Below are 12,336 nucleotides of genomic sequence, written 5' to 3' on the forward strand. Positions count from 1 at the left end.
ATTTCCAATTTCGAAGCATTTGAAAAATTCTATTCGGCGGATAAACGAATGAATTTTACTTTTGAGAAGGAAACACACCGAACAAGGGATTGAGACGCGTTGAATATTATCGTTGCAGACGATTTTGTTTCACGTTTTTTAAATGGATAAACGACAGTTGCCAGAGATACGTGTAAAATAGTTAAGAGTTAGCAACTGCCTAAGGAAAGGAGAGAATAGTCACGCCCAGAACGTACCGTCCAGAAAAAAAAAAAAAATATAGAATTTCGTTACGTGTTTGCCTGATAGTTTTTTAATGGCTGCAAAGATGAAAAAGAAGAAGAAAAAAGAAGAAGAAGAAGAAGAAGAAGAAGAAGAAGAAGAAAAGAAGAATAATTGAACGTGATTAGAGAGCGCAGCGATCTTTGTATTGTATTATTATAGATCGATTTCACTAGCTTCTTTCTCAAAAATATCGTGGCAGGTTTAAGAACGAAACGACGTATACAAGGGTACCGTATATCGAGCAGCTGTCGTTCGTTGATCGAATGATAAAACAGTTCTACGTACCACGAAGGTGTGCAACTAATTTTGAGACTGACTTATACAACTCGCTCGCAGAGATCTCGATGACCGTACAATTAAAACTTGCAGAGTTTTTGCGTCTACTTATTAGTTAGTTAGAAACGCGTAGGGAGGAAACAACTTTGAATAGTTTTTAGTCAAGATCGAATTTTACAACCTCTCCTCGATCGATGTTACTTAAATCGATATCGTGATCCAAAATTACAGTTTAAGTTGATAAGCATAATAATACGATAAACGTACAGTCTATGACCATCGAATTATGTCATTCCTTCTTCTCATTGCAATACTATATATATATATATTTGTTTGTTATTTTATCAGATATAAATTATTTATAATTATTTCAAAGATAAAGTAACTTCAAATTCTTATCACATTAAATCTATGTTTCAAACAAATTTTCACCCATTCCCTTTTCGTCAACAAACATTTTGTCTTTTCGAGTAAAATACTAACGTTAATTCGTTCAATTTTCAAAGAATTTTTTTTATTGGAAAAGAAAGTGTCGAACAAAACGATAACATTCATTGAATTACGTAGTTTACTAGCGCGAATCATTTAATTTTATTATACATTATTCTGAAATTGTAATTCCCCTAATTGTAAATTAAATACCAAACTTCAATCTCACTAAAGACATACAAGAAATTCGATGGCCACAGACTGAAATGAAAATTTTCAAGCATAATATGACTTATTATTATTAATATTATTTCACCCGACGATAGGCTTTCTGATTCGTTTCTCGGTGTAACGAGAGGGAGAAAGAAATAGCCCAAGTATTTTTTTCGATCATTTCACTTCGATCGAACTAAATTTCATTCGTTTTCGCGCTTTTTAAAAAAAGAAAAGAAAAAAAAAAAACGTTTCTACTACTCAACACAACCGGCGTAAATCGGAGACGCGCGCGCGCGCGCGCGAACGAGATATTGCGCGAGAATTATTATTCCGACATGTCGAGCAGATATCCGATCGGCGATTTCAGGCGATCACGTTTCACTCGCGTTCTCGGATTTTAAGGTTTCGCTTCTTTTCCGACCGCTGGATCATTTTGAAGGCGTACACACATTTTGACTGCAATCCCGTGCTCGAGGCTAAAAAGAAAAGAAAAAAGAAAAAAAGAAAAAAAAAAAAATGTAGAATTTTTTAACTGTATTTATGACTATAACCTAACCTGTATATTTTTACATATTAAATATAGGGAACGAATTTGAGGGTTGACGCGAGAGGTGCGAAGGCGAATCCAGTAAAGTACATGCTGAACAAAAAAAGAAAAACAAATAAAAATAATAATAATAATAATAATAATAATAATATTAATAATAATAATAATATTAATAATAATATAATAATAATAATAATAATAATAATAATAATAATAATAATAATACGGAAAAGACACACACACACACGTACACGTATACACATATTACACAAAAATAAACGGAGGAACGAACAACACGTTGAGAACACGCGAGTGCTACTTGCATTACATACACGCGTACACGTACGATCAAAAGGAAGAATATGTGAATCGAACACTCCGTACACACGCGCAAGCATACACATTTGTACACAACACACTTAATACACGTTCACACGCGCGCACGCACGCACGCACGCAAAAAAAAAAAAATGGAAATATCCTCTTGCCTTCAGAAGAGAAGGGATATAATATTATACAGATCGTAAGAGAGGAAGGAACAAAAAAAAGAAAAAAAGAAAAAAAAAAGAAAAAAAAAAAGAGTGAAATCAGTTTTATTGTTGATTTCGGGGGTGGCATACAATAAACAAAAAATTTTATAACCGGCGGCCCTGGCCGTTCTTTCGCATCCGGGGCCCAAAAACGTTTGCGTAGTATAATCAAACACCCGATATACAATGCAAGAGTTTTTCTCCTCGGCCGAGTAGTCGCGCGGACCTCGAGGTCTTCGGGATCGCCCGAAGTAGGATTCATACACAAATTCTCTTTCACTTTCCGCCGCCCGTGGGGAACGGCGTTAGAACGGTGGAGAAAAATCTTAATGGTCCAGAAACGATACTTGGCGATTCCGAAAATTCGTCGACGTCTGCACGGGCCCGAAACGGGGATTTGTATATATATAAAAGGGAAGAAAAGGAAGAAGAAAAAGAAAAAAGAAAGAAAGAAAGAAATAATTACTACAACCATGGCACAGGGTGTGCGTATATGCTGGTGCACACAGTAATGTCCTACATAGCGAAATACTAATTATATAGTGCATGGAAATAATAAAGAAAAGAAAAGAAAAGAGAGAAAAAAAAAAGGGACGAAAAAAATGCGTTCGCTGCACGTGTGGGACGTCTCTTGGAACGCCCTCCTCTTTTTTCCCCTTGACGACGAATCTCGCCCTCGATGCCCGCTAATAATAATAATAATTCTCACTTAGGAACAGCTGTATATTAATCAAATTTTTCGAAAGTAAAAATTAACGCGGTTAAAATAACGCTTTATTTTTTTTCTTTTTCTTTAATTCTTTTTTTTTTTTTTTGGTATACTACATCTTCTGCGAACGTCAGATGCATCCGGATATATGATTCCTTCCACACGGATATTTTAATTTTAAAAAGTATTTCTTTACGTTATTAAATGTCAAAAACTTTCATTCTCGTACGAAAGCGAAACGAAGGCATATCCTCTGACGTTTACGTTGAAGAAAAGAAATTTATGTCTTTGAGCGCATCTCTGTTTCTGATCCGAAATATCACGATTTAAAATTGAAGAATTGTCTGGACAACTGTGATTCTTTGCGATTTCGATCATACTTCGAGAATAAAACTTCTGAGGCTAATTTCACGTCGACAAACTGTACGACGCAAACGCGATCAAAATTATAAAACATTGCGCGTCGAGGTGAGGAATCAGCGCGCGAATCGAATCAGTTTTCATCACGAGTTAATCGTGAATCGATCGAGAGAAATAAGAAAGAGCTATTTATTATTATTATTATAAGTGCGACAGTATTAATCTTTGCTAACCGTATAACGTAAAAGTGAATTTATCGATTTCATCGTGCGATAAATCTATTATTACAATTATAATACATTGTTACTAAATCATCGCTGATTGATTATTATAATATCATTATCCTCGACAAATTGTCATCGTCGCATTTGTCAAATTTCGATCTAACTATCGTTATTCTTATTATTCTTCTATCGTACGATCGCTATTATTATTATTCGTATTAACGATTATCCTTAGACGAAGAGAAAAATTATTATATTATATTTGACGAAAGAACGGATATTTAAATTGTATGCGAGTGAGTGAACTGTGCGATTGGAAATAAAAGGGGAAGAAGTTATATAATCATTGGATCAGCCAGCGAGGCCAAAAAAGAAAGAGAAAAAGAAAAAGAAAAAAAAAAAAAGAAAAAAAAAGTGGCAAACGGGGAATCGAAGCGACGTATATAAGAAATAATTTATTAATGGTAGTACGATAAGGGTGGAGGAGTGTTTTAGCATATCAACGCGACAAATTTTACGAAGGCACGCGCGGAACAATGATAGGACACGCCGTTGTAGAAATATTTCGATAATGTATAATGTATTTAGAGATGAAAAAATTAAAACGAGGGGGTTGGACACGGCTTGCTGAGGCTTCGAAGACAAAAAAAACACGACGCGCACGAAATGAAATATACGAGACAAAGTCATATTTCTTCTCGACTTCTTCGATTCGACGATTTAGAAACGATTTTCCTTTTCCCTCGAGAGAGAAAGAGATAGTGAGAGAGAGAGAGAGAGAGAGAGACGTACGCGTACGTCCGATGTAACGGTATTATTATATTAACGGTGATATATAACGTAATAACGTGAAGCGCGAAAGAATGGTTAACACGAAGAGAATTCTCGTCGTAGTTGTAAATAGTTAGTACGGCTTCTAAATTGTCTTCGTAGCCGTGGCGGGTTGTCGGTAAAATTTTAAAAGAAAGAAAGAAAAGAAAAGAAAAGAAAAGAAAAGAAAAAAAAAACAGAAAAAAAAAAACTGAGAAACTGGGGATGACGGTCGTGGTGTTACGAAATGTTAATTATTTCACGGCAGAAGAGAAGTGTGTAAAGTCGGTGTAAAATAAAGTTATATCGAATCGCGATGCGATTTGGTGTTAATCGTTATCGCATCCCGCCTCGAGAACTCGGTTGCAGTTCGGCCGTTTCTACCGGCGAAAAAAAAATAGAATTGTTATTGTAAAAGTCTACGAGAGGAATGTACGAAAAAGAGAGAGAGAGAGAGAGAGAGAGAGAGCGAGAGAGGGAGGGAGAGAGAAATGGGAAGAGGGCGAGAAATGGGCGAAATATGAGGAAGGAGGGGAAGGAAGAGGGGCGGCGGTTGATAAATAAGGGATGATCGGAGAACACGAAGAAAGGGTGAAACTTGGAAGAACAGCGTGAACGAAAGATACGCCAGTTTGGATTATTATTTTCATAAGGAACGTGTAATATAAATATGTAATGTATATCGATATGACAAATTAACGGCATCATCGCGATTATGATCATGACGGTGATGATGGTTAACATTATTATTGCTATTATTATGGTTATCGATTATGATTATTATGGGATGATGATGATGATGATGATAATTATTATTATTATAACAAGAAAAAAAAATAACTAATACAATTATATAAAATAAAAAAAAATAATTATACTTAACACTTATGTTAGGAAGCTAGATACATACATTCAAGCAAGCGAGAACAAATAATAATAATAATAATAATAAATAATAATAATAATAATAATAATAATAATAATAATAATAAAAACAAAAAAACAAAAAATAATAATGAAAAATTTCACACACACATACCAAAGACACAAAAATCTGGATGACATGTATTATGACGTCGTACATTTATATATCAAAGACTAGAGAACACGGTGACGTGTGCGAGAAGTAGAAAGGGAGAGAGTGTATGGGGAAACGAGCGAGAGGGAGAGAGAGAATGGAGAGAGAGAGAATTTTTTAGCGCACTTCGAGGGAACCTAAAACGTTTCGTCGAGGATCGTGGATGAAATAGTTTTGCGTGTCGTTGATGATAAAAGTTCCTTTTTTTCTTTCGTTCCTCGGCATGCAAAACTTTGTAACGCTTTCTCATTTGCAAAACGGTTACTTACTTTGCCAGCGGAGCGAATTCTTACCTTTCGTTTCACGGAACGAAGAACGCTCCCCCAAATTTCATTTCTTTTAATCAGCGACTCGATTCGTCGATCGATGCGATCGACGCGAGCATTCGAAAGAAAGAGAAAAAGAAATAAGAATTAATCAATCGCGGTGAAACGAATCACAGTGTCACGAATCGATAAACGAATCAAGGTTCCTCGACGTTCGCATTTTCGCGCCACAAACGTGTTCCTGTATTTTCGTCGAATATAATTCTTTTCTTGTTCTTTCTTGGTTCGTAATTCTCTTCGTTTCTTTCTTACGTTAAATGAGAAAAAAAAGGAAAAAAAAAAAAAAAAAAAAAAAGAAAGAAAGAAAGAAACTACGCCGAGCCGAAAAGTTCTGTGTACGACGTACCTTATCCCACTTGAAGCTCGCATACAGACTACATAATTAGCTATAAAGGACATGGCCATTAGCAGAGAAAATGTACCATTCAGATAGTTTATCATTAAAGAAACGGTAATCATTATAGCTATATTAACGACATTATTTATATTATTACGCATATTATAAAAATAATTGATAACAGATACTAATCCTAGGGTGAAGTATTTCGAGAGAAAGAAAATTTTGAGAAAAATAATAACGCGACCACAGATGGCGCGAAGGCGGCGGTGCGCCATTTCGAGCGAAATGGGGTAACTGGCAAAAGTGAACAAAGGAAAAAAATGAATAATCCGCCAATTACTTTAACTTCGACAGTACTATTATTTGTATATGCCGAACGATTATGCCGTTTTCAGCGCAACATATTTTGGCGATACTCTTTGGTGGTATAAACTCACGGTGATCAATGTTTTAGGGGGAAGAATGAAGGGTTGATGGAAAAAAATGTGGATTAAAGGGTGGAAAAGAATCGAAAATAAACAAACGAACAAAATAAAAAAAGCAGAAGTTTCTATACTTTTTACGGAGATTGTTATAGATTAAGCGCACACTGATCAAGGCATTCGTCGCTCGGCAAAGCATAATATAATTATTAATATAAAATTTATAACAGAAATAAAATAAATGAAGTTAATAAATATGTACACTGTATAATAAACATTATTTCCTATTAATAAACGAAAGCCTCTTTTATTTACCATTCAACATATCCCTTCGAAATATATTATCCGTTTAAAAAATAATAAAGTCATGTTTATAAAATTATTTTAGTATTTTTTTTTTACTTTGATAAAACAATTTTTTAAAATTAATTTATTATATTTTTCAATAAAATCATTATAAACGATATTTCTCCAGAAATTAATATGTTTATTTTAAAATCTGATTAAGCGCTATAAGATTAATTTTAAATCACTATAATTTTGAAAATAGTACTAATTATCGATCAATGAACGAACGACATTCACTTTGCCCTGAGTTGCTCGATCTTACCTACCAAGCAGATATTACCGATTGAGAAAAAGTCATATCAATTTTACACCTATACCCATCCAAAATAACGCGTAGAATTTAAAATTACATGTAAGTTTCGCATTTAAAAAATACGTATTCTATTTATAAATATTTAAAGTATATTTTTCACAAATCTTGATATATACTTCATCATTACTATAAATTGATGAAAAATTAATATTCTTAAAAACGAGAAATAGCATTGAAGTGACATCTTATGGAATTTTGTGCCAAATATTCTGAAACACCAACCTCAAAATACACCGGACACCATCTAGCATTCCATAATCAAAGTACGTATACAAAATTAAATCATTTAAAAAGTACGAGGTAAAGCTGCATATATATTTTAAAGATTGAAATGTTATCCATCCTTACTAAATTTTTTATCTATAAAAATATATCATAGCAAACTCATATTATTTCTTCTAAAATATATAATTATATCGTTGGTATTAGTTACATAATGATATGATTATATTGTATAAATAATAAAGAATAATTATATAATTAAATAATAAAGATTTTCTAGATGATTTTCTGCATGAAAATTACAACAAATTTTATATTTTCATTGCCATGAAAATGAAAAATAATTTATATTTAAAAAATAAAAAATAAATAAATAAAATAAACAGAATAAATATTGTATAATACATTGCAAAGAGTCCACTATTTCATCCACTTATATTTCATTTGTCTATGTAATATTAATTTATTTATTTAATTAGCACAACTTACCACAATTATACACCACACTTAATTATACACATGCACTAAATTATAAAAACAACTTATATCACATTAAATTATAAACACATTTCAATCACTTATCGTCCATCTTCTAATATCATAAAATATAGAATTTTTTGCTTCAAGTACAAAATATCTTGAAAATATTTTAAATTTATTATTCTTTCATCAAAAAATCTTAAATTTTTATATATAAATATTTAATATTATTTTAAAACTATTTACCAAAAATCTAATTATAAATATAAAATAAAATAATATCTTTTCATTGTGTTGAAAGTTGAATGATGAACCTGAAATAAACTATAAAAAAGAAACAATAAAATTCTGTAACAGATAATTAGATTACAATAAATAATTAATTTCTTTTTCCATATTTTTTATTTACCTTGACGATTAGTATCTGCAACAAATATAATTTTTGAATTAGAAATTAAACTATAACAAAAAAAAACATTATTACCTAAAAAAAAATTATTACACTGTTATGTAATTCATAACTTTTTTATAATCAGAATTATAGTGAAAAAAAATTCCTACATTGCAATTAAGATAATAATCTTAAATTAAGAATTTGATTTAAATTTGATTGAAAATCTTAAATTTAAACATTGACTTAAACCTTTCACCATAAAAATAATTTTGTATAATACCACAACAATTAAAACAAATTCAATAATGACAAAAGAATATATCAAAAATATTTTCTATAACAAATGCTTTGTTAAAACACAGGAGCTGAAAAAAAATAAAAAATAGCCAAAAGGGCCACTTAAAATCTCCCACTCAATGCAAACATGCCCCGAACAAACCGTGAGTGGAATATTTTATTTCGCAACACTAATATAATAAATATTCAAAGGAAAACGCGAAGAGTGCCTTGTATGAACGATAATTAAAATATATATAATTAAAAAAAAAGGAAATAAAAAAAGAAGGAAAAAATAGATAATTCGCGAAAATATAACTCAACTAAATATTATCATTTACGAAATTTTATGAATTTATGCACTCATATTTTAATATACGCAACACTAAAAGCGAAAAATCATAGCCACATCAATGGCTATCGTCATATAACCACCTTTTTGTGCAACTTCTTGAGTTGCAATAGGTGATTCACAAACAGGAACATATTTCCACAGTTCAAGTGGAAGAAATGTGGGCAATTGGTATACGCAAAGCTACTTTACTTTAAACAACCCGATTGTTCATGAACGAAACACTAAATTTTAAATTTGAATTTAAAACAAAATATATTATTATTCTATGAATAAAAAATTATTTCCAAGATCTCGATATTCTAAATTGCAACTCTACATGATAAATATCGAAACAAAAGGAAAAAAAAAATTATTTTACAATCAAATTACTTTAAAGTAATCGCGATATTTCTTACAACGCAACACTAAAGCAAACGCGATCATCATTTTATCGCAACGCTAATTCAAAACGCGAGATTTGTAAACGCAACACTAATACAAAATCGCGAATTGCCCACAATAACTGGATCAAAACGATGGACCAGCATGCAAATGGCCAAACAACACACACAACATCTGCTACTAAAACGAGTACAGTGACATAATAGTAACAATGACATCCCATTCTTTGGATCCAAAAGAAGATCCAAAAAATGAGAAGCCATTCGTTGCAGCCCTCTTCGCGACAGTTTGTCGGGCCTCTTCGGTCTTCTTTCTTCGAGCGCAATGCTCGCTGAAACTTAAAACTAGGCTCGAGATTCTCTAATAGCACAAAAAATAAAAAAATAAAAAAAAAGACTACATCGCGAAAGCTGAGTGCACATGGACGACCAACGATCGCAGTGACCATTGTCCGCGCATGTGCAGAATCTCGAACTCGACGTACGTTTCGAAATTTATTTCGCGACCGCGACCGCGAATTCGAAAAATCGAAAGCAAAGCCAGAAACGAGTGAACATTGATGACCACTCATTCAGCCTCACACTCGATCTTTCAAATTTGATTTCCTGAAACAGGTTGTCACGCGAAAACGCGCCTACCCGCCCAGAGACTGTGACAACCTGCCCGGCCCTACCTACTTATAATTAAACAGTCACACCAGAAATATACTACCTATCCTACCTAGCCCTATATTTAAAAAATTGCAAAACAGGCATACCAACACATTCATTCCACGATACTCACGCATAATACTCGGGCGCAAAAGCCTACACTAGGGAAAACGTCCCGGGACGCCTCCGACACCCGAGCTTGGCACACTACTTTCACACTCTAACTTTACGTACCATTTTCCTGAAATCAATTGACGATGGCTAATGACCATTGCGTAAATCTTTCATAAAGGAATTTTATATAATATGCTAATATAAAATTGAGAGATGATTAAGAAAATGGCACTTCAAAAGAAATAATTTTGTTAAAAAACAAATGGCATACAAGTGCATACCATTAATAGAATTTCATAATAAAAATTAATAAAATTAATATTTATTACAGTTTGGCATCATTTAGAAGCGAATGCAAAATTGTAAACCATAATTCAATAGCTGAAACGACGCAATTCCACAGCCTAATCATACACACACAATGTGGAAAATACGTCGTGCACGATACATTAACTCATCGTCAATCGCGAAAAAAACTTTATTAGCTTATCAACTATAATCATCATACCCATCACCTCTCTTTCACTCAAGTAGCATCTGAGCACGTGAGTGAAATCCTGGCAATAGATATGGAAAGGATTAAATCTGAAAATCCTGAGCTAAAAAAAATATTATATTACATTTAACTAACGGACTAATATTTCTTCATTTAAAATTTATTTTATTTTAAACAAACTTATTTTATAAATTTAATAAACTACTAAATATTAATATTAGATAAAAATATTAACAACGAATAATGAATTTATTTAATGAATTCTTTAAATTTGATTGCATGAAATAAGTGATTCTAAATATTCATCAAAAAATAACCTCAGGTGATTTTTTCGTCAAAGTTTATTTTCTAAAATATGAAAGCAATATTTAAAAGTTACGCTCTGATTCAAAAATCTACCTGTCGCGAAATGTCTTCTTGCACATAAAATTCATTCTTTTATGCGAATAAAAAGAGAAAATTATTGTTTTTAGTCATGTTTATAATAAATTTGTGATAAAGAATCAAACATAGTATCATTAACATCATTGTATAATAATTGTTACTTTTAATGTAAGAGAATCAAAAAATGTTCGACTTCTTCACTAAAAAATATTTATTTCAATGTTTCTTACGTATTTTCAAATATTAATTCTTTTTCATAAATATAATTAATAATATTACAATAAAATCTTATCTGTACAAATTCAATTATAATGTTATTTTATTAAAAACGCGTTGTGCAAGAAAACCTATCCTGATCTAATAAATAAAACATTAAAAAGAAAAATGTTACTATTCATGGGTATTATAAATATCCATGGTCACTGTGCTCGCATAAAATTCTACGTATACAACCAGTTACCCGTGTCGGTTCGGATCTTTCATCCTGCGACATGATTGAATAACCAGAGGAACAAAAATGCATGCGACTCACCAATTGATGCGAAGAATCTGCGTTGCCATTAGTTGTCCTGATTCATGTCAAGTCGTCGTTTGAGAAATATCTGTAACAAAACGTGGAATATAATAACTTACAAATATGTTAAAGAAGTTCTAATAAAATATAATATTAATAAAAATTGAAATCTTCCAATAAGTATTAATTTATTAATCTTGAAATGAATCTATTTTTTAAAACGAGCAGAAAATTTTAAATAACTAAAAAAGATAATAACCTCATCATGTGATGAATAATCGCCTTCATATTCTAAGAGAAGCACTGACTCTACCGAAAATGAATATTTTAAATAAAAAAATAAAAATAAGTTACTATTATTATTCGTTAATATATTACATTGTGTTATCGGCAAACAAACACTGACTCTAATTTCGCGTGTAAATATTATATATGTTATTTTATATAAATTGAATTCACTCTGAATTGTCACACTTATAAAAATAAAAAATACTATTACGAAGCAAACACTGAATTTACTAATCGCATTGCGCGCGATTACAATTTTCTGAAAGAAAAGTTATAATAACAAAAAGAATTGAATAAAAAAATATATAATACTTTACCTTTTTTTTTATCAAGCATTTGTTAAAGAAAATTTTATTATTTTTTTGAAACAGTTAAAATAATGAAAGAATAATGAAATCACTTAAAATAAAAAATATATTCTAACATATGGAAATAAAAATGCAATTTGTCTAATATTTTTTACTTTTATATCAATATTCATGATTATTAATATCATGATAAGTTATGAATTACTTAACGAATGAACAATAAAGAAATCTATTCGATAAAAAAAATAGACATCCATTTTTAATGTAAAAACAATCGTTACC

Source organism: Apis florea, unplaced genomic scaffold, assembly GCF_048593485.1.
Source record: "Apis florea isolate Af1SG1 unplaced genomic scaffold, ASM4859348v1 contig_1789_pilon, whole genome shotgun sequence".
NCBI classification, from domain to species: Eukaryota; Metazoa; Arthropoda; class Insecta; order Hymenoptera; family Apidae; genus Apis; species Apis florea.